The 25,146-nt window shown below is 44.0% G+C and overlaps 1 protein-coding gene across 1 annotated transcript in view; it reads right to left on the bottom strand.

Annotated features, from left to right (window-relative positions):
* LOC126260424 (gametogenetin-like) overlaps positions 1-25,146 on the bottom strand; it is a 725,449-nt gene that overhangs the window by 670,238 nt on the left and 30,065 nt on the right. The window lies entirely within an intron of this gene.

Raw genomic sequence — 25,146 nt, 5'->3', positions numbered from 1 at the left:
CGTACTACTACACATTCATAAAAAATGCAGTAGAAGACATTGTGAATCCTTTCACTGCGTGTAGGCTTCTGTGGCCGTTGTCATTGCCAGTAAACTAATAAAATTGTTTATCTCGAGGGGTAGGTGGTCTACGATTTTTATGGCTGAATACCTCACTCCTTTATGTACCACACTAAGCCTGAATGATAGCATAAATCACTTTTCCTTCTTGATAACAATCAATCAGAATTTGAAAACAACAGCAACACTAATAAACAGTGTTGCTGTTGTTTTCAAATTCTGATTGAGTGTTGACAACAAACTTCATAAGGGAGTAAATGCACTGTGAGGTTGTGGTCAACATAACCAACTATTTAAAGAGCGTCTACAGCAGACACGACATGTTGTCCTCAGTGAAACACCCTGAGGAAGGTCACTGCAACAGTGGTCGAAACGTCGGATAATTTTACGTAATGACATATGGTCACATACCCTGAAGAATTTTATTGACATTTCATTATCCATTAGGTATGTTTTACTGCCATAGTAAATATTTCCAACAGCAAGCGATAGGGCCTACGTGTGCCAATTTTGGCAGAAATTCCTTCAGGCGTTACAGAGATACACTTTAATGTCACTATCCCTGCACCCGCTCTCGCTACACTCAACTGCGGGGGTGAAACGTCAAAGTGACCGTCACTAATAAGTCTAGCAAGCTCGTAAACTGTGGATTGGATGCTAATATCGAAGCTTATCGAAGATTTTTACTCACGTCTTCGCAACCATGCCCCCACCTCTACGCTGGAGAGGGAAAATTAGTCCCACAACACTTTTATACGAGTAAAAATAATGGGTCATGTATATACAAAATTTGATTGAAATGGCTCAACAAGTTCCTGAGTTAAGCTTCTGAAGATGGTACGTGGTTCTTACCTCCACAGAAAACTTCACGGGCTTGAGTACAACGAATCACCAATGTTTCATCGCAATAGAATGAATAGCTTGGGAACGCTTAGAAGACAAACTAACAATATTCATTTTTATATATTAGATTAAATTCTTTATAACAATAGGTAGGAGGGACACTATGGCACAACGATGGGTAGTGTATGTTACTGTTGTTTTCAGACTGTGGCAAATTGTTAGCAGCAAACTTCATAAGAGAGTAAATGCACTGTTAGGATGTTGTCAGTACGTCCAACTGTCTAAAGGGCTGCCTAGAGCGGACACCACATACCCTTACTGCACGCTTCTGTGCAACGAACACTCTTTTCGTCAGTGACGAATTAGCGCAGAATAAGATACAATACGACATTAGTGAATGAAAACAGGAATAACGTGTTGTTAATAGTCTGTTGTTTGCTTTGTCTAAAGAGGTGCTAGTTCTGTGAAGGAGTCGTTTATATTTTATTAGTGTGTTACGCGTTGTGCCTTTTCATGTTAATTGTTTTTAAGAAGATAGAAATGACTCTGTGTATGTTGCAGGTAGCTGAAACTGACGTGTTCACGGGGGTCGCGTCCTGACGGGGTTGATAGTGGCCCTTTTACTACGGCACATCCGGCTATCCTCCTTCAGCACATTTGTCTCGCTTATATTTATATCATTACTACGTTTGTCGAGTGGAATTAGGGCTTACTGTAATCACCTTACATGTTGAAGATAAGAAGATAAGTATCTCCCTTGCCAGAGAGCGAACCTTCGTAGCCGACCGAGAGTGGCCGACCGGTTCTAGGCGCTTCAGTCTGGAACCACGCTACGGTCGCAGGTTCGAATCCTGCGTCGGGCATGGATGTGTGTGATGTCGTTAGGTTAGTTAGGTTTAAGTAGTTCTAAGTTCTAGAGGACTGATGACCTCAGATGTTAAGTCCCATAGTGCTCAGAGCCATTTGAACCATTTTGAACCTTCGTGGATATAGTCGTATTCTCATCTGTAAAGATTGATAGTGCTATTGATTTGTTTTCGTCACATGTATGATTATTTATCTTATTATGTTTAATGTCAGTAAAATGTGTTAGCGAGGTCCGAATTGGGACGTTGTATTCTCCTCTTGTGGAAACAAATTTAAGTGATTTTATTCCTTTTTTAAATAGCCTTTAGATGCGTAGATATTGCCTCCATGTTTGGTGTTTTTATGGCTTCCACGTTAATTAAATTTACAATAAAGGTAAATTTGGCAACGGAGGGTTTCGTATACTTATTAGTTGCTAAGTGGATCCTAAGTTAAGTGCAGGAATCCTACCACACTACACACGTATTGCTTTCCTGTTCGATAGCAGCCTCAGACAGGCATAGACAACAAATGTTACCCACTTAGTAACTACCCTCACGTGACAGACTACAACCCGTTGACGCTAATAACCACCAATTTAACTTCAGTGAGACATACAGACATTTCTCTAGGCTGGTATTCAGCCTGAAAATAGGCACTTCACTTTACATTCCGACAACTAGTAGGGCACCTACTTCTGTCACCTTTCACGTTTTAAACGGTAAGCAACCAAATAACGCTCGTTCTGTTCTCGTATCGCTTTCACATGTCCTGGAATTCTACAGCCGAGCAAGGCTTACTGAAAGCGATGACAAGCTGCCTTATACGGTAATTTCATAGGACGCCAATACACACAGAACCAGGCAGTCCCAACGAACGTGTCCGTTGCGACAATGAGACAAGGCTTTGTAGATGAAGTATTGGCACTGTCATGAAAAGAAAAAAAAAACGTATGACGGAAGAACAGTTTTAAATTTGTTCACTTCTCTCCCTCCAAAATATCACTTCAGGAATGCATAATTAAAAAGGAAACACCTAAGCAATTTTCAGAGATGTGCGTCACAGTAGTTGCTCACTGAATGGGGTAATCCTCTTCGAAATTTTCAAAAAATTCATTTTTGTTTTTTGGCTTAATATATTATCTGGAATGTCTACTTTGTTGCAGTGTTCATCCCAAGTTCTCCAGAAACGTCGTTATCGAGTTAAAAGGCGATTTGTGGAAAAGTGTCTCCGGAAACCATTCACAGCAGGGGAAAAAATGTCGGCATGTAATTTCAGTGACGGCTTGACAGGTATTATGGAAATGATGAACGTGCTCGACCTTGAGAAAAATCCAGCCTGTTACAACTTCTGCCCAAAAATGGAAGAAAAGCGTATCGAGCGAGCAGAGTAACGGATGACAGAAGCTGCCAAAGAGGCCCACAGAACCACCATGGCCACGAAGAACCTTCTTTACGATCTTGAAGGGTTACTGTATGGTCCAGGAATAGCTGCAAAAAATGCAACCCAAAGCTTTAAATGAGTTTTTGTCGAAACCGATCTCTGAAATTAATGGGAACGGTACATTCGATTTCGATCGGAATTTGATTCCGGCGTTCTAAACTGAATTCTCTGTCACCGTACGTAGCCGCTTTTGCCTCGATCTTGTGAGCTAAGAAAATGACATTTGTTTCAACGTGTCACTACTCTGTTAGAACTTTACATTTTTCAGTTGTCCTACGTATGCCTATAGAAAATACGTTGAAAAGAAGTATACAAAAGTATTTTGCTAGGGAACCAGTAGGAGGGCTTCGGGAAATCCCGCCAATGACCGTTGTTCCGGCTGATAGGAGTCCTCCCGCCTGGTGCAGTGGTTACAGGGAGTGTCCGATGTGCGCACGAATATGATTTCTCAAAGACAAGGAAGAGGTAAAGAATAAAACTATATAATCAGATTTAGCATCACTTTTTAAATCACGAAAATAACCTATTTTTCATGTATTCAAAGAGGACTATCGGCTTAAGGGGAGGTTTACAATCTTTTGGTTCAAAATATCGATTTTTTTAAAATTGCATCCACTCCTGAAACGGTTTTTCCGAATACGGAACGGAAATGTTTGTTATTCGTGGTTGAACCAAAAAATTCACCTGCCTGAAATCGGCCTTTTTCACGCACCAGTTTTTTTCTTTCGGAGGATGAGTTATTGTACCGGTGCTTGGGAAGAAACACACAAAATTCAAATGAAAGTTTGAACGCGTGTGTTTGGAAGTTAGCCTCTAAGCATTTGCATTCTGGTGCGAAGACTGTGGAGATTGCGACTTTCCTGGCAGTGAGCAGCTTCAACGAAGGGTATTCAGCAATTCTGAAGACCATGACAACGATGGACGTCACCCTGGGACTCTATTCGACGCAGTTCGCCAAGCATTCGGACGACCACCCGATTCAAGCGGCCGAAAAGCGCTTGTCAGCGGCCTTATGAGCGGCTCTGGAGCAGCGCAGGATGGCCCAGATCGAGCAGAACGCCCTCTATAAGGAAGAGGAAAGACTATTTTATGGATCCGGGATAGCATATTGAACGTACGTTGCATAATATTGCATTTATATGTAGTCAAAACTTCAAACGCCTTTTTCTCGAAGTGGTAACTTCAAATCTAAAGAACCGATTGGCATGATTCTTTGTTTACGAAGAAGCTAACTAAATCGCCTAGGAGTTGTACCACTTTTATTCCGATCCATCAACTGTAAATATTTTTACTTGGGTGAAGAAGTCGAAAAATCGATGAAAAAAACCCTATTTTTTTCAAATGGCCGCCATTTTGCTTCGTATGGTCCAAAAAAATCGAGGTACAACTCCTAAAGAATCTTATATACTTCACTAGCGTCAGCTCAATTTTGATTTTAGACGAGCCGGCTGACCTGTGACATACCACGCTTGGAGGTCTACATCGAAATTTTGTTTCGTTCCGACGGCACTTCCGCCTTTGCTCTTCGACATTTCCGGTCGAAAAAATTCCAGTTGGTAGAGGAAATATCAATAAACATTTTGACCAAATTTGACATTGATATCTGCATCCCGAGAAAAAACTCTCAAAGAACATGCTTTTTTTCAGGCCAAAGATAGTAAACCTCCTCTTAAGACGTCGTATTATTCATTTTTGACCATTGGTGCCATATAACAAAGTATTCAGTTCAGGACCCTCTGTTGTCTGTATAATTGTGGCCCTAAAAGTTTCCGACATCCTATACACAAAACAGTTTTAACAGTTTGTATGTTCATGATGACTGCTTGTGTCGTTGATATTTCACGGCGAACTGCGGGAAAAGTCGACATCGTTGACACCAGCAACGACGATGCATAACATACACAGGAAACATGCACTTCGCAGCAGCCGCGGCAAGCTATACGTTCCCAGGGTGGCTCTAAATTATTTTCCGTACTCTTCTCCTGGTTTTGGACAAAAAGACAATGCACACATTCGAGAACTGTCTTACGGTCGCTTCACACTCATCCGATTGCTGGACGAACGGAGCCGACAAACGTGTAGCTGAGCCGTTTACGTGGAAGCCGGATATGTATGCAACAAGCCTTACAAGGTGATCGATGTGAGATCGGTAACATCCTGGATGAAACTAATGCCATTACAGTGTGGGATGGCTGTCATCCCCTATAATAAAACATCCTCGACAATTCTTTAATTTTTGAGGTAATCGAAGGGTCTTACCGAGCAATATCTTGCAAGATGTCGAATGATTCAGATACATTTGAACTAACTGGGACAATATTTATGTTGAAGTCAGTGGAGGTTCGTTACCAAACACACGCAGTTATCTCGCAAAAGGGTAGCTTGCCAACCCATGTTTATTGGATCATTTTTACTTCTATCACCGGTACCGTAATTTTTCGCCAGTGTCAGTTTTCGCTGTTAATTATGATACACCATGAATATTTTACTATTTGTTACTTTCGTTTCAGTCTGTGCCCTCCCCCGCCAATTTTTTTTTATTTCTTCTCCGTACTGTACAAGTGCTTCCTCCTAAATGTCTCACGATTGACATTCACGTCTCACTCTCCCCTTCGAATACCAACGATGATGACGACCAGCGTAGTTCAAAACCGAGCGTTAGGACGAAATTCATTGCTGTTCATATAAAATACTGAAATAATGGTCCCCCTCCCCTTTCGGAAGTAGGATGCCAATATCTACACCGAGTGCATGTGTGTCATGGATGCTTGTGCAGCGCAGTGCTGTGTTCGAGTTGTTATGGATGAGAAAAAGGAGAGTTACCAGCACGCTGTCTGGCGGTTGCGAATGACATGCCTGCCATCCTTTTGACCCCTCCCCTTCCGATTTCCCCCAGCCCACCCCTCCCTCTATGCCGGCCATATACCAGCATATTAGCACTCATTAGCAATCCCAGCTACTCAGGCATTTCATTTGAACAGCAATGCCACAAAATGCTTTTTTGTGACAACATACATTTTCGTGTCATATACGGAAGATTGTAAGTGCAGGTCATTCGATTCGGTAGTCTAGTTTGGCCTCATGATTTGGACAGTTTCCAAAAGTTCCATCAACAACTGAACTTGATACATAAAAACATAATATTTGCTATGGAGTTGGAGAAAGGAGTTGATTACTGCTTTGAGACGTCTTTGTGCGACGCAGGAGAGAACATACACCATAAAGACTTGTACTTACAGGCAAGGAGTCACCGAGCCCATACCATCTCAGGTGCAGATAACCTCCATAGAAATGGATATTCATCTCAACAGATACAGAGAGCGCCACAAACATACAAAAGGAACAACAAAAGAAGATGAGGTCCTCAAGACGACAGCCTACTTGCCACATTTCCGGTATGTGTACCGGAAACGTTTCCGCGAAAATAGGCAGAGTACTAAGAAAATATAAGATTAAAGCGATTTTTCTCTCTCCATCAAAAATCACAGCCCTTCTGGGATTAGTTAAAGACGACTTAGAACTGTGCAACGCAGGTTTCCGTAAGATTCCGTGCGAGTGCGGTAAATGATATATAGGGCAAACGAGGCGCACTGTTCAGGAGAGTATCGTGAAACATCAGCGGCATACCCGCCTCTTCCGAGCCAGGAAATCCACTGTCACAGAATACTGTATTTCTGCTGGTCATTTTACGAAATACAATGCCCATATTTCAAATTTCTGGGGCTGTGTTGCCACTGAATCAGTGGAAATACAATCGTCTGAGGTCCTTATCAGTCGGGACGGATGTTTCGGCTGGATAACGCATGGAATCTTGCTTTACAAAAACGTCGTGCTCTGCATAGGCGGCGTCATTCAGCGATTTTGCTCAGAGCAGCAGAGGACCTAGCGCTCTAGCAACGCACGCGCGGTGACGACTGGATACCCGTGCTCCTATGAAATTTTAAACAAGCAAGCTCAATGTACTGTCGCCAATATAGCCTGAAGACGGCCATAAGTATCTGCGCGGAAATATCGTGGCAATAGGCTAGTGACATCCGGCTGTCAGAAGAAATTTCATGGAACAACTTGCAGATTATCTGAAGCCCTATTTGTCACCCAAGGCTACGTTGGTTCATTAGCTTCTTAATGATATCCTTCAGTGAAAAGGGTCTTAATGGGTTCTACATCTACATCTACATCCATACTCCGCAAGCCACCTGACGGTGTGTGGCGGAGGGTACCCTAAGTACCTCTATCGGTTCTCCCTTCTATTCCAGTCTCGTATTGTTCGTGGAAAGAAGGATTGTCGGTATGCTTCTGTGTGGGCTCTAATCTCTCTGATTTTATCCTCATGGTCTCTTCGCGAGATATACGTAGGAGGGAGCAATATACTGCTTGACTCTTCGGTGAAGGTATGTTATCGAAACCTCAACAAAGCCCGTACCGAGCTACTGAGCGTCTCTCCTGCAGAGTCTTCCACTGGAGTTTATCTATCATCTCCGTAACGCTTTCGCGATTACTAAATGATCCTGTAACGAAGCGCGCTGCTCTCCGTTGGATCTTCTCTATCACTTCTATCAACCCTATCTGGTACGGATCCCACACTGCTGAGCAGTATTCAAGCAGTGGGCGAACAAGCGTACTGTAATCTACTTCCTTTGTTTTCGGATTGCATTTCCTTAGGACTCTACCAATGAATCTCAGTCTGGCATCTGCTTTACCGACGATCAACTTTATATGATCATCCCATTTTAAATCACTCCTAATGCGTACTGCCAGATAATGTATGGAATTAACTGCTTCCAGTTGCTGACCTGCTATTTTGTAGCTAAATGATAAGGGATCTATCTATGTATTCGCAGTACATTACACTTGTCTACATTGAGATTCAGTTGCCATTCCCTGCACCATGCGTCAATTCGCTGCAGATCCTCCTGCATTTCAGTACAATTTTCCATTGTTACAACCTCTCGATACACCACAGCATCATCTGCAAAAAGCCTCAGTGAACTTCCGATGTCATCCACAAGGTCATTTATGTATATTGTGAATAGCAACGGTTCTATGACACTCCCCTGAGGCACACCTGAAATCACTCTTACTTCGGAAGACTTCTCTCCATTTAGGCTAGTGACATCCGGCTGTCAGAAGAAATTTCATGGAACAACTTGCAGATTATCTGAAGCCCTATTTGTTACCCAAGGCTACGTTGGTTTATTAGCTTCTTAATGATATCCTTCAGTGAAAAGGGTCTTAATGGGTTCTACATCTACATCCATACTCCGCAAGCCACCTGACGGTGTGTGGCGGAGGGTACCCTGAGTACCTCTATCGGTTCTCCCTTCTGTTCCAGTCTCGTGTTGTTCGTGGAAAGAAGGATTGTCTGTATGCTTCTGTGTGGGCTCTAGTCTCTCTGATTTTATCCTCATGGTCTCTTCGCGAGATATACGTAGGAGGGAGCAATATACTGCTTGACTCTTCGGTGGACTGGCTGCTAAGCCCAGAGTACGGGAGCCGTAAGGAGCGGAAAACGCCCCGCTAGACCTCGCCGTCAAGGGCGATCGTCGTGCGCCAATTGCTTGTCTGGGTCGCGCAGGTGCCGAGCAGCGTGTAAACACGTGACCGAGGACACTGGCAGGAGCTGGCGGCGTCGACTTCCCCACCTGACTGCTTGGGCAGCGCCTCTATGAGGCGGATACAACAAAGTGCGCGAACCTCTAGTAGAGGTTAAAACACATATGAGCCACGGTCGTATACAGCGCGAGTAGCGTCAGACGTAACACCCGTTTTATTTCGTGAACATCTTGAGATATCGAGACTGAACATAAGAGAAACATATACTGCTTCAATACTATATTCTGCGTGCAGAGCAATAAGCGCCATACAATTAACGGCACGAAAGCGTAAAATCATTTCTACCTGTTCAGTAATGCCGGCCGTGGTGGCCGTGCGGTTCTAGGCGCTACAGTCTGGAACCGAGCGACCGCTACGGTTGCAGGTTCGAATCCTGCCTCGGGCATGGATGTGTGATGTCCTTAGGTTAGTTAGGTTTAATTGGTTCTAAGTTCTAGGCGACTGATGACCTCAGAAGTTAAGTCGCATAGTGCTCATAGCCATTTGAACCAACTGAACCTGTTCAGTAATGAAAATAGAAAGCAAGTAACAAATAATGGCATGAACAATGGGTTCAAATAGTTCAAATGGCTCTGAACACTATGGGACTTAACAGCTATGGTCACCAGTCCCCTAGAACTTAGAACTACTTATACCTAACTAACCTAAGGACACCACACAACACCCAGTCATCACGAGGCAGAGAATATCCCTGACCCCGCCGGGAATCGAAACCGGGAACCCGGGCGTGGATAGCGAGATCGCTACAGCACGACCACGAGCTGCGGACGAACAGTGGGAATGGCGTCCTCTCAATTATAAAGACTGTGCATCATCGCAGATGTTATTTGCAAAAATAGTAGAAAAAGGTCCAGAAAATACTTTGATTGTCAGAAATGGCGGAGCGAAGATGCGCCATGATTATGAAGTGAGCGGGCTCGTCTTCCTTATTTCTTGCTTAAATGACTCGGGGGAAGTGCTGTGAAGGCTTCTACCAAGAAATAAAAATCGATTTTTTCCCACTCTTGTCCATCGGAGTTAATATTGCAAAGTAATGGAGTTTATTTATGTAAGTCATCGAGTGTCCTTGTAAATGGTTCCGTATTAAAAGTCATCCCCAACGTATTGTTACTTTCATTGACATATTATATTTAAACTATTTCGACACATTTGAGCCTATTTTCACGAAAAGAGAGTAATCGCTTGTCTATTCTGTCCTCCAACCAATTTTCTAAGGATACCGTGCTGACTTTCGGATTTGAAAAAGCGGCTATCGAATCAGTCACTTTTTGTTGCTTTTCCATCTTTTCCGGGAAATTATTGGCCCTACTAACAATTACTATTCCTAAAACTGTAGCAAAGGAAAACACATGCCTACAAACATCACGGTGCGTTTCGAGCTTTCACCATAATTGTAGTCCGCAACTAGTGGTCTAGTGGTCAGAAAATTATCTTGTACATTTTTTAATTTGGTAACGATACAAAAAGTGGTTAGCTTTGCTGCATATATAAATTGGGGGGTCTTGTGTTCGATAACCGGCCGGGTCGGAGATTTTCTTCGTTCGGGAACTGGGAGTTCGTGTTGCCCAAATCATTTCATCTCATTTTCATCACAAAGATGCGCTAATAACCTCACTAGCGTCAAATACATGATGTCCCAGGATAATGGTCAATATTTAGGGATACAACAGAGACGATCATTCGGGAAGTCTAGTAAACATCAGCTCTAAAATGATACCTTGAGAGCTATCAGCACTTCTTCGTCTCCGATACTGTGAAATAAATCTCTTTTCTGCAAGCTCTTTGTTTTCCATATTTTAAGAGGTGGCAGTATGTACCAAAACAAGAAAAAAATTTCCAGTGAACATGGCTTCTAAAGCGAATACCTCAAGAGCTATGAGCACGTGTTCATCTTCATTAGTACGAAACACATTTCTTCTAGTGAATAAGTAAGTACTCATAGCTCTGAACGTATCCGTCTTAGAGTCTATCTTTACCGAACAATTTTTTCTTATTTTGGTCCACGCTACCACTCCGTAATAAACATGGAAAACAAAGTTCTTGCAGTAGAAGCGAGGTGTTTCACAGTATCTAAGATGTAGTACTTATAGCTCATAAGGTACGCATTTCAGAGCCCATGTTTACTGATTCTTTTTGCATCGAATGATTGTTTCTGTCATATATGAATGTTGACCATTACTCCTAGGACGTCCAACATACTTGTAAAGACTCGCACGAGAAGGCAGAACAACCGCAGATAGGATCTCCCGGCCAGTAATGCCATACCACCATAAGAACCACAGTTGACGTTCAGCAGTGTTGGTTCTTTTGCGTGATTACCGAAATAACTGGCGTGGTGCTATAAAATAGATCAAATTGGGAAGAAGCATGGCTAGATAGAAGTTCAAAATATTCTAGTTTCACTTTTCTGCCTACACGAATCCAAGCAAATATCGCTTGGGTTTAACATCGATGACAATTTAATAAGCAATTTCGTATCTTACGCTTATCCTTTATCAAAGAATTAACGAGCTACTGATGATCCAAAGGATATTTTCTGATATGGGGCGTGTAAAGTTCTCAAATGGAAAAATGAACAGCGTACAGGAATAGAAATTTTTTAATCTACAGCATGCGAAGATCTGACGCCTTAGCATTGCCAAATCACCTTTTGCAGTGCTATCAGTCAGTTTTTTTCACACTAATTATTTTGAGACTTTCATGTAACCGCTCATTACACTTAAAATGAATTCTCCTAGCAATGTCAAACCAGCTGTTCTGTCAGCTTATTTAACACTAGATAATTTCTTTTGATACTTTTATCTAACCGCTTACTGCGCCTAAAATGGATTCTTTATCAATTATCCATCGTCCGTTTTAGTAACAAATCTTGCCTGAGACATCAGATCTCTCTCAGAGATAACTGTCAAGTGGCATTTTTTTCGACGCGTAATAACAAAACATCTCATTATGTAATTTAGGCCAATGTCTGATAAAAAAATTTCCAGCATCTTGAATCTACTTTCTGCTCTGTGAGCCAAACAACGACAGAAAATAAAGATGGTTAAGGCCAAAGCTTCATAACGGTGGTCTGTATTTGAGAGCTGAGATCTGCAAATAGCAGTTTACTTTGTGCTCGGAAAACGCGAGCACGCGATACTACAGAGTGGAGAACAGAGAAATGCTTGCTCCATCTTTACAGCTGCTTAGACGCCGCTAGGAGAAGTCGCAGCGAAAGCGGTACGTTAGAACGCTGGCCACCCAGCTAGACGACGGCCTATTGTCTGTGCAGAGACAAGCATTTAATATGTTAGCGAGCTCCCGGCTCTAGGCCCGAGGCCAAAGGAAAAAAGCAGTCGGGCTGAGAAGTTGAGAAACACTTGGTAGCTGTCATTCGCTTCCTTATGGTGTCGCATTACCTATTCGTTCATTACCATACAATGCTTTCAGAGATCATTCGCCCCGACTACACGCTTTCCTAATTATACCTACAACTGATGACGTCTGTTTAACAGCGATGACGAATGGCGAGGACAAAGAACTTGGAGTAAGTCTGAAATTCCCGTCTAGTGGAGGCATTTTGCCATTGCTTTCCTCTGGACCGTGAATGAAGCATCAGATATATGACTGTACCTTATAGAGGAACGTGGGAGTTTTGTGTTTTTAAGGCCGATTACTGTAGCCAGCGAACACTAATAACCGAAGATCTAACTGACCACAACTAACTTCGACTTAGCCTAGAGCGCCTAGTGAGTAACTCGAACTGTTTAACACCACCATCAGGTGTGTTTATGGAACCGACATTTTTGTCGAACAGAGTTCATCTCTTCGTAGGCGTAGTTGTCACGTGTGTATAAGCGTCGTGATAGTGATGTTATGGTGGGTAATGGAAATTATGTGAACGAGTGAGGATCTAACCTTGAGTTCCGTGTGCTGATATGTAACCCACTTCTCTCAAAAAGCAGCAAGGGAACAGCCGAGATTAACGTTTCCAGCACCTCAGTGACCCTTATCAAAAATGTCTAAGGCCCTCAGTTCACGAGATACTGCAAAGCGATTCAGGATTTGACATACTGGCCAATCTACCATGAGACGAGTTCGGGAAACACAGGAGTAACATGTACAGAAAGACAGGTAATGTAACAGGGGCGTTTATTAAGTAATGCAACACATTTTATTTCTCAGCCATTTCGTTTGAAAAAAGGCGGAATTTGTTGTGGGACATAGTGGAGTATCTCCGCTTCAGCCAATGTTCATGAAATTCCGATATGCGGGGGTGCTGTACCTAGACTTCAAAAAGGCGTCTGTAATGGAAGCAGGTTCCAAGCATGAGCTGTCATTGAGTTTCACAGGCATTGATGGGTGCTAGCAGAGTGTCTACGGAGACCTGGCAGCAAACAAAAGCACGGAGAGCCGTTGGACGAGGCGTGTGTCACCATCAGATCATCAGTGCGGAGTCGCTAATAGTGACCATTTTTGTCACACATTGTCACATGCCATTAAATATGGCTCCTTCGAACCGGAAATAAGGCAATCCGTGGAGTGGTGACACCTGTCCTCAAAGCTGCACCCTCAGCCGGTAAAGTCATGGCGACAACCTTCTGGGACTCCCAAGGGGTGATTCTTTTCGATGTTCTCCCTCATGGTGCAAGAAACAACTCTGAAATGTCCTGTGCTGCCCTCAGAAAGCTGAGAAACGACTTCGGCACGGCCTCACACAAGTCTGTGCACCCAAAGGAGTTCACAAAACTATTCTTCCTCATCCTCTCTACAGATCGGATCCCGCACATTCCGACTTCCATCTGTTTGAGCCAATGAAGGACGCACTCCGCGGGAAACGGTACTTCAATGATGGGGAGGTTACTGACGCAGCAAGACGTTAGCTTCGACGTCGACCATTCAGTGGTACCACTTGGGCATACAGAGGTCGTGTAAGGCCGTCGTATTGACCCGAGATTACGTTGAAAATCAGGGTTTTGTAGCTAAAAGAGTGGGGTGGTCTATTGAAATCCTGAATAAAACCAATTATATTGAAATCCTGAATAAAACCAATCTGCTTTCAGAAAAAAATGTGTTGTATTACTTATTGAACGCCCCTAGTCCAATAGGTACAAGAACCAAGAGTGAACAATAAGACTGGAAGACCAAAAACGAGTCGCTCGGGTTAAAGAAGAAGCAATAACGCCAATAACAGAAAGGTTCATGAGTGGCATTAAAATTCAGGATGAAAGGATATGAAACATAAGAATCTCTGATGATATTGCTATCGTCAGTGAAGGTGACGGAGAGTTGCAGGATCTACTGAACTGAATGTAGAGTCTAATGAGTAAAGAATATGGATTGAGAATAAATCGAAGGAAGACAAAAGAAATGAGAAATAGCAGAAACGAGTATAACGAGAAGCTTAACATCGAATCTGATGATCACAAAGTAGTCTTAGGTAAGGAATTCCGATATCTTTAAAGCAAAATAACCCATAACGAACGAAGCAAGGAGTACATAAAATGGCAACAGCACATGGCGGCGGGATGGTGACCCAATCGGCCGCGATCCGCTAGTATACGTCGGACCCGCGTGTCGCCACTGTCAGTGATTGCAGACCGAGCGCCACCACACGGCAGGTCTAGAGAGACTTCCTAGCACTCGCCCAGTTGTACAGCCGACTTTGCTAGCGATGCTACACTGACAAATACGCTCTCATTTGCCGAGACGATAGTTAGCATAGCCTTCAGCTACGTCATTTGCTACGACCTAGCAAGGCGCCATTACCAGTTTATATCGAGATTATACTTTTGTATCATCAAGAGCGATGTACACCAATTATGGATTAAAGTTAAGTTTTCCAGCAACAACGAGGCAACGGCCTTGCCGCAGTGGCTACACCGGTTCCCGTGAGATCACCGAAGTTAAGCGCTGTCGGGCGTGGCCGGCGCTTGGATGGGTCACCATCCCGCCGCCATGTGCTGTTGCCATTTTTCGGGGTGCACTCAGCCTCGTGATGCCAATTGAGGAGCTACTCGACCGATTAGTAGCGGCTTCGGTCAAAGAATACCGTCCTAACGGTCGGGAGTGCGGTGTGCTGACCACACGCCCCTCCTTATCCGCATCCTCCTCGGAAGATGACACGGCGGCCGGACGGTCCCGGAAGGGCCACTTGTGGCCTAAAGACGGAGCTTTTTTTTTTTTTTTTTTTCCAGCAACAACGTACCTTATTGGCTATATTAATTACATTTAACTGTTCCAGACCTCACGCCAGTCTGCGTGTAATTAACGCGTGCATTTCGGCCTCCTCTAGCAAAACGGTGTTGGCTCTTCTGCCAACACAGCACATAAAAAGCAGAGCAGACTAGCACAGGCAAAAAGGGCATATCTTAGACCTTAATTTGAGGAAGAAATTACTGAGACTCTACTTTTGGAGCTTAGCATTGAATGGTGGTGAATCTGGACTGTGGGAAAATTGGAACAGATGAGACTCAACGTGTTTGAGAACTGGTTCTATAGAAGAATGTTGAAAATTAGGTGGACTGATAAGAAGAGGAATGAGAGGGTTCTCCGCAGAATCGGCGAGAAAAAGAATTATATGGAAAACACTGACAAAAAGAAGGGACAGGATGATAGCAAATCTGTTAAGATATCAGGAAATTGCTTCCACGGTACTAGAGGGACTGTAGAGGGTAAAGACTGTAGAGGAAGACAGAGATTGGAATACATCCAGCAAATAACTGGGGACATACTTTGCAATTGCTACTGCGAGATGAAAAGTTTGCCGCAGGTGAGGCATACCTGGCGGGGCGCATCAAACCAGTCAGAAGACCGATAACTCAAAGGGAAAAAAATAATAGTTTGACTTAGGACACTAACGCATTCTTCACGACAGCCTTCCGATAGGCTTATAATTTCAGTGAGAACGTTCTCAAGCCTGGTGGTTTAGTTACAAACCGCATGCTTGGAAACCGAAATGTCACCATGTCACCAAGTGGAATCTAGGTCGAACCATGGAATATTTCAATTTTCCTTTAACCTATCCTTCACCTCTCACTGATTTGAAGATTCGCCAGGCACGAAAAGTGGTTCGGAAACAACGTTAATCTAAAGATCCCCTTTCCCTGGTAGCATTTCTCAGTTAGGGACACTCAAGTGGACGAAGTGGCAGCCAGTTGAAAGACTTGCACCAAGTCGACGAGCCACACAGAACTATTATTATAACAGAACATTGGTCAAGTTCACTGTACAGAATTAGGGCCCGCATCTCGTGGTCGTGCGGTAGCGTTCTCGCTTCCCACGCCCGGGTTCCCGGGTTCGATTCCCGGCGGGGTCAGGGATTTTCTCTGCCTCGTGATGGCTGGGTGTTGTGTGCTGTCCTTAGGTTAGTTAGATTTAAGTAGTTCTAAGTTCTAGGGGACTTATGACCACAGCAGTTGAGTCCCATAGTGCTCAGAGCCATTTTTGAACAGAATTAGGTTAGACTGAGGAGATTGACACAGTCTTCAAAAGGACACTTTGGTTGGGCTTAGGAGTGACTCAGAACCTTGACGCAGTCTTTCAGGAGACGCTCTGGACCCTCTGGTAGATTCAGAATAACACTCAGAAATTTGTGGGAAGTTCCTGTGGGACCAAACTGCTGAGGTCATCAGTCCCTAGGCTTACACCCTACTTAATCTAACTTAAAGTAACTTACGCCAAGGACAACACACACACCTATGCTCGAGGGTGGACTGGAACCTCCAACCAGGGTGCGGGGTGCGGGGGTGGGGTGGTGGGGGGGGGGGGGGGGGGAGCTGAGCCGCGCGCACAGTGGCAAGGCGCCTTAGACCGTGCGGAACACTCAGAAAATTGGTGCAGTGTTCCACGAAACAATTTAGCACTTCAATCAGGACACAGGTGTAGTTTTAGCTAGCCTGTAGATTTATTGGTTATTTGCCGGACATGCAGTTATTCAACCCGGAATAGCAGTTTTATTTATATTATTTGTGCTGCAGGAAAACAGCGGAATCGTGGTGACGGCAGAGTTCCTGTAAAGGATTTTAGAAAAACGTTCCGGATAACACGGAAGGAGGGGGTACTCCCATTCTCGGCAACCATAGGGGAATGGACCGTGGACATTTCAGTGTATACTAAGATTGCGGAAATATACCTGCAACCAAACAAAAAATTAATTAGGGAATTTTTTTGTTTCGCGATGATAATTGCAACTTGGTGATAACCCTTCCTCAGTACCGCTACTAGCCGCATATTGGTAAACATAGGGCGGTGACTAAAGTCACATAATACCTCCAAATACTGTGTCAGACTTCATTTGACCAGCGTAGTGCAGCAACTCGACGTCGCATTTTCTCAACAAGTGGTTGGGAGTCCCCTGCAGAAATACTGAACCATACTGCCTCTATAGCCATGCATAATTACGAAAGTGTTGCCGCTGCTGCATTTTATACATGAACTGACCTCTCGATGATATCGCATAAATGTTTGATGGGATTAATGTCGGATGATCTGGATGGCTAGATCATTCGCTCTAACTGTCCAGAATGTTCTTCAAACCATTGTGGCCGAGATGACATTTTTGGGCACATGAAGTCCATGTCAGTCCACTCTACGTAAACACAGCCCACACCACTGTGGAGCCACCACGACCTTGCACAGTGCCTTGTTGACAACTGGGGTCTGCGCCACACTCGAACCCTGCAATCAGCTATTACCAACTGAAATCGGCACTCATCTGGCCACACCACAGTTATCCAACCGATATGGTCTCGAGCCCAGGAGAGGCGCTGCAGGCGATTTCGTGTTGTTAGTAAAGGCACTCGCGTCGGTCTTTTGATGCCACAGCCCAATAACGCCAAATTTCCCTGCACTGTCCTAAGAGATAAGTTCGTCGTACGTTCCACATAGATTTCCTCGATTATTTAAGGCAGTGTTGCTCGTCTGCTAGCACTGATGACTCTAAGGTAACGCCGCTGCTCTCGGTCAGTAAGTGAAGGCCGCTGGCCACTGCGTTGATCATTGTGAGAGATGATGCCCGAAATCTGGTAATATAGGCACACCCTAGACACTGTAGATCTCGGAATACTAAATTTCCTAACGATTTCCGAAATATAAAGTCCTAGGCGTCTAGCTCCAAGTGCCATTCCACGTTCAAAGTCTGTTAATTCCTGTCGTGCGGCCATAATCACGTCGGAAACTTATTCGCATGAATCGCCTGAGTACAAAGCTTTTGACAATGTTGACTGGAATATTCTCTTTCAAATTCTGAAGGTGGCAGGGGTAAAATACAGGGAGCGAAAGGCTATTTAGAATTTGTACAGAAACCTGATGGCAGTTATAAGAGTCGAGGGACATGAAAGGGAAGCATTGGTTGGGAAGGGAGTGAGACAGGGTTTTAGCCTCTCCCCGGTGTTATTTAATCTGTATGTAGAGCAAGCAGTCAAGGAAACAAAAGAAAAATTCGGAGTAGATATTAAAATCCATGAAGAAGAAATAAAAACTTTGAGGTTTGCCGATGACATTGTAATTCTGTCAGAGACAGCAAAGGACTTGGAAGAGCAGTTGAACGGAATGGACTGTGTCTTGAAAGGAGGATATAAGATGAACATCAACAAAAGCAAAACGAGGATAATGGAATGTAGTCGAATTAAGTCGGGTGATGCTGAGGGAATTAGATTAGGAAATGAGACACTTAAAGTAGTAAAGGAGTTTTGCTATTTGGGGAGCAAAATAACTGATGATGGTCGAAGTAGAGAGGATATAAAATGTAGACTGGCAATGGCAAGGAAAGCGTTTCTGAAGAAGAGAAGTTTGTTAACATCGGGTATAGATTTAAATGTCAGGAAGCTGTTTCTGAAAGTATTTGTATGGAGTGTAGCCATGTATGGTAGTGAAACATGGACGATAAATAGCTTAGACAAGAAGAGAATAGAAGCTTTCGAAATGTGGTGCTACAGAAGAATGCTGAAGATTAGATGGGTAGATCACATAACTAACGAGGAGGTATTGAATAGAATTGGGGAGAAGAGGAGTTTGTGGCACAACTTGACAAAAAGAAGGGACCGGTTGGTAGGACATGTTCTGAGGCATCGAGGGATCACAAATTTAGCAGTGGAGGGCAGCGTGGAGGGTAAATATCGTAGAGGGAGACCAAGAAATGAATACACTAAGCAGATTCAGAAAGATATAGGTTGCGGTAAGTACTGGGAGATGAAGAAGCTTGCACAGGATAGAGTAGCATGGAGAGTTGCATCAAACCAGTCTCAGGACTGAAGACCACAACAACAACACAACATTGTATACGCGATACTACCGCCATCTTTATATATCGCTAACTTATGACTTCTGTCACTTCAGTGCATTGAAAATGGGAGGCATGGGAGCGCAGTACTGAGCCAGTGTCAGATCCGTGAGCCTTGACCGTGCCCCGCAAGTGTGGTAGGCACCTCGCCCGCAGGTGTCCCGCGCCCCCGGGGAACAGGGCCAGAGGGCCACCGTTTCGTCAGTGATCGGGCGAGATGTCGCCGTGCCTCCGTTTCCCAACGGCTGCGCCTGCTCGCTGCTCGCTTACTCAACGGCCGGTGACGCAAAGCCCGCTGGCAGCGCCGTGTGGGAGCCAGCCCCGCATTGTAAGCGAATTCGCCAGCCGGTGGCGCTGCGCCGGACAGACAGCAACGCGACGCCGAATGGCGGAATCCCGTGTCCCATTTCGCGAGGGTTCACTTCCTCCCTCCATATGGCGGCGTCCTTGCGTCTGGTTCTCACGGAGTGCGTTGTGGGCATGTGGCTGCACACCTTTCCGACAGCGCTACACTGCACATCCTCTGCCTTCCGCTAGCTACATTATTGTGTGTGGCGGAGGGCATTTCGTGCACCATTGTCATTTCCCCTCATTTCCTGTTCTATTCGTGAAGAAGGCGGGAAGGACAACTACTGGCATAGCTACGTACGAACTGGAATCTCATTAATTTTAACACTTAGAGAGGAACATCTTTTTACACTGCGTTCTGGGGAACAACCGGCAGGGAGGCGGATAGGCAGTTGGAAAGTCCGCCTGTGGGGCGAATATCACTTTTTTCTGACATTGTTGAATACTGGGATTCATCTGAAAATTTAAAATAGACGAAGTGATGAAACATGGAGATTTTTGTTTTCTTCGATTTCAGAAAGAAAATCTGTGAGCCTAAACAAAGTTTTATCAATCATACAATATTTTAGCTATATAGAAATACCGTGCAGTGTCGCTCCGGTAGTCCTGACATAAACTAACACAGGTATTTGCAACTCATGGTTTTTCCAGCCATTGCACCGTGTTTATTGTATCTGGGACATTATCATCAGAATGGAGAGTGTCCACTTTTCCAGTTGGGTCGACTTCCTGGGCCAGCTAGTTTTTGGATATTTCTGAGTCTGTGTCGTGTTCTACCAGTGACAGATCGTTTTTGTCAAGAACATATGAATCACCAGAGTCGAATTCAGTGTCGGAGTCTTCATAAAACGTCTCCTCCGTCATCTGCATAATTCGTTTGCTTCTGTTAGACAGTTTTGCAGGTGTTTTTTCCAGCCATTGCACTCTGAAGCCTGAGTAAGAAACCAATATAAGCTACGAATTATTTTTTAAAGCAATAAACGAAACTTGTAAAAAAGATTAGCTATCTGCATTCACGAACTAGCAATCAAAAAACCATAGTAAAATGAATGAGCCACAGTCAATGAAATCAAAATTAACACTATGGAAAGTACTTATCTATGTATAGAAAATGTTTTGAACGAGTATTATTGTAGTAAGAAAGAGCAACACTTTTGTGATCTCATGAGCAAAGTTATTCAGTCTAAATTCCTCTACGTAAACTTACTAAAACCTAAATGAAGCTGTGGGTTTGTCAGGTAACTGAAAATGTCATGTAAAAGAGCTTAAACAATAAGTTGGATTATCCACGTGTGAGGCACAATAATGTGAATATTTGCTCTTGCCTAGAACATCCGCCTTTGAAGCAATGTGGGTCTGAAATGGAAGCAGAGTTTTGTTGGGCAAATCGGCACGCTGAATCCCATAACCCTCACTACACTACGTCTAAATAGCAAATGGGACTCTCGTAGCCGGCTAGAACCGTAGGGCGATTTGCAGAGCCTCTTGCGGAACAAACTTAAACCATATCCGGCTGCAAGACGGATGTTCCGTTGTAAGTGTGATCTTCACGATCTTTTCACGGCACATACTGGTGAAGTAACGCAATATGACCACTGGCCACAGCTAGACTCAGTGCCATCTGGTGACGTTGAGGCATGTTATACGGTAAGGCATGTAAGCAAGCAGACCGGAGAAAAAAAAGAGCAGTTTCCACTATCCAACGATGAAACCTATTCCGAGACATACCCCCTTTCCAGTCTTCGTCACAACGGTGCACCTCACACAACCCCTTCATTTTCAATCTTCCTCTAAATGAGTTTCAGTCGCTACCTGTAGTTCCACAAGGCCCCGTGACCACACTCACCGTACCATCTCCACCATGATTATGACCATTTTCATGCATCAATAACGTCACCATTATACCAAAGCAGCGTTATCATTATCGTCGTTGATTACATTTTAACTATAATATAAAATACTCTAAGAAGTTTGAAAAATTGCACGTGTTGTCCACGAAAGTATTTTTTTAAAAAAAATCACTTATTTTATACATCTACAGGCTTTGATGATAAAATCTGAGTAGTGAGGCCCCGTTGTACTCCTTACGTACACTTATCCATCGACTCCACTGGATATATATATATATATATATATATATATATATATATATATATATATATATATATATATATATATAATACTAAGACTCCTGTTACATATGTAAAACCTTTGGCAACAGAGCGGTTTTACTTACTGACAGTGGGGAATGGTGATAACAATATAGAAAAAAAATAGAATCAGGAATCACACCAGCGACGATATGGACAACAACTGGGCAAATCCTCTGGCGTAAACGGCCTTGACGAAGGGCAGATTGTTGTAACCCGGCGCATGGGAACGAGCATGTCGGAAACGGTGAACCTAGTCTGCGCTGCGCGAGTTACTGTCGCGAGCATCTGTGGAAAGTGATTGGAGACCAGTGAAACCACCAGCAGGCGACGAAGTGTTGGAAATACACACCACACAAAGTGCAGGTCGCAGACTTACCCTTTAGACGGCGATCCGTTCCAGATCTGATGACAGAGTAAAATATTCTCATGTTCACCTAACATCATCGTCGATTGGGTTGGGTTGTTTTGGGGGAAGAGACCAAACAGCGAGGTCATCGGTCTCATCGGATTAGGGAAGGACGGGGAAGGAAGTCGGCCGTGCCCTTTCAAAGGAACCATACCGGCATTTGCCTGGAGCAATTTAGGGAAATCGCAGAAAACCTAAATCAGGATGGCCGGACGCGGGATTGAACCGTCGTCCTCCCGAATTCATCGCCGATTGCATTGAGCACACGACCATCGAGACTGCACCGTGGATTAATGAAAACGTGATGCCTGGTCGGATGGATCACGTTTCTTGCCACATCAGGTCGATGATGGTGTCCGGATACACCGTCATTGAGGTGAACGGTTGCTAGAATCATACAACGCACCACGGAAGCAGGTCGGCGTGGGCAGTATTACGCTTTGAGGTACGTTCACCTGGGAGGACGTGGGACCTGTGGTAGTAATCGAAGTAACCGTGACAGCTGTGCACTACATGAACGCTATTGCAGACTACTTGCATCCTTTCATGCTTGATGTCTTCCCCGAAACCGGTGGCTTCTTTCAGTAGGATAAATGTCAGAACGCCACGATCGTACTATACAGGTTTGATGATGATGATGATAGTGAACTCATGTTGATGTCTTGGTCACTGAATTGCCTGATGGGTGTTATAAAACCGTCTGTCATAGGTGAATTAGAGCTAAGATTGTTAAACGTCTCTTCTTGGACAAACTCCAGGTCTTCCCCCCTCCTCCTCCCGTTCCTCCCCCCCCCCTCCCCACCCCTCCTTCTGCCATACCGGTTGTGAGTTTAAAGAAATCCGCAAATCGAAACATCTGCTTCACAGTGGATATAAATACCGATAAATGCGACAAGTCACTTATGAAATATTTGTTTATTTCTGTTAACTATTTTGCGAGCTTCTTCAGTTTCATCTTCTACTCTCTTCCTGTCTCTGCTGTTTATCTCCCTGAGAAGGGTACATTCTAAACAAACATCTTGTGAAAAGACTTCATAAGACGTCAATGTACATTAGATATTCAATATTTATCTTTTTCAGAATCCCTTTTCTTCCTATTGCCATCATTTATTTCATATCTTCACTATTACGGCTATCATTACTATTTTTCTGTCCAAAATAACAAAACTCAACTATTACTTTTAGTGTCTCATTTCCTAATCTAATTTTCCCAGAATCGTCTAATTTAATTTCACTACATCCCATTACCCTTGTTTTACCTTTGTTGTTGTTCATCTCGAAACCTCTTTTCGACACATTATCCATTTCTTGCAACAGATGTTCCAAGTTCTAAACTTTATTCGCTTTCCATATTTCTTCTTGGGTTCCTTAACTTCTTGTTCAACGTTCACAATGAATAAAATGTCCACCCTCTTAGATTCCAGCCCGGTCAGAGATTTTCTCCGTTCACGGACTAAATGTTTTGCTGTCCTCATCATCATTTCATCATCATTGACACGAAAGTCTCACAATGTGACGCCAACTAAAAAGTCTTGCAACTCGGCGGCCGAGCTTCCTCAGATGGGGATTCTCGGCCATCAATACCATACGATCATTTCGATTTTTCGTAGAATAAAATCATATATTTGCTACAAGCCTGACTCGCTCCATTCTCAACTACTTCCTCTCTTTCACTTCCTCTGACTCTTACAACCGCAGTCCAGTTTCTGTCGAATTTGTACAAAACCTTTCTCTCGGCTGTATTTTACCACTGCTACGTTCATAATTTCAAAGAGCATACCCCACTCAACGTTGTCAAAGTCTTTCCCCTTTCAGGGCACTGGCACTTCGAGCGGTTCCTATAGTATCAGCAATCAGCATACTCGCAAAATGCACCTGGTCTCCTAAAATGCCCGTGTGCTAAATGCCAGTAGTTATACTAATGGGCCGCGGTGGTCTAGCGGTTCTGGCGCTGCAGTCCGGAACCGCGGGACTGCTACGGTCGCAGGTTCGAATCCTGCCTCGGGCATGGGTGTGTGTGATGTCCTTAGGTTAGTTAGGTTTAAGTAGTTCTAAGTTCTAGGGGACTTATGACCTAAGATGTTGAGTCCCATAGTGCTCAGAGCCATTTGAACCAAGTTATACTAATGTAAATGCAGTTTGGCATTGTCAGACACTTGCAAAAGACTACACAGACTTTCGCTTTCTTCCAGTCTTGAGATCCCTTGTCTCGTTCTCATTGCACCATCCTGCTTCTCGCTTTAGCGCTGCGTTTAATGATTATAGGTTCATAAGATTGCAGATCTGCCGTTGACGTTTCGTTTAAGCAGCATCTTTCAGGTGTTCACTGAGTACTGCTTTCACTTTTTCTGCGGTAATTTTACGGCGTTCTGAAATGATCCCCTTCGGTGCTCCATGCCCCTCAGTAACGCCTGTCACATTATACTGCTCTTTGCTAACGGTGTCCTTGAGGGGTTGGCGTCACGCATTAAAATAGAATGTTTGCAAGCTTTTTGTATACGTAAAAATGGGCATAACGGAACTCAAGTCGCACCATTTTGAGTCAGGCAGAGGTTTCGGGTGGCACGGGTACCGTTCCTATGCAAACAGAGCGCGATGGTTTTACGGACATTTGCTCCACGAGAACGCTAGCTCGCAGACTCCAGAGTATCGTGCGAAAGTTTGCACCTCTGTCGCAACGCTTTCATGGTCCGCTGCCGTTCTCGACCCTCTGCCTCTTCGCTCCGTCCCAATTTGCAGTGCCACATCCGCGTCTTAGCTTTCCACATAACATAATAACAACAGCGCACCAGGCGCTAACTAGAGTGCTTCAGACTTCCTTCACAAACACACCGCTCTGCAGCTTCCATGCTTTACTGTCAACGCTTCCGAACCTACTTAAGACTCTGAAGAAATACCACTTTCCCATCTCCATTACAGTGCAATGCAGCTACATCCCAAAAGTGCCGCTACAAGTAGTGGAGCTAGTTGCTTTACAGTGAATGTTTCCATTCCAGCATTTACATGTTTTCTTGTATTGGAAAGAAGTACCGTAGCAGGAGAAGGTGTGGTAAAGTGACCACTATGAGGGAAACTGGATTTTCACCAAACAATTGTTATTAATAGAACATTGCCCCTTATTCATTAAGGCTTACATAGAGATGACTTTTCGCCACCTAAGGGGTAAATGTGGC

Source organism: Schistocerca nitens, chromosome 5, assembly GCF_023898315.1.
Source record: "Schistocerca nitens isolate TAMUIC-IGC-003100 chromosome 5, iqSchNite1.1, whole genome shotgun sequence".
NCBI classification, from domain to species: Eukaryota; Metazoa; Arthropoda; class Insecta; order Orthoptera; family Acrididae; genus Schistocerca; species Schistocerca nitens.
Note: the sequence above shows the minus strand (reverse complement) of the source record. Positions and strands in the feature narration are given on the sequence as shown.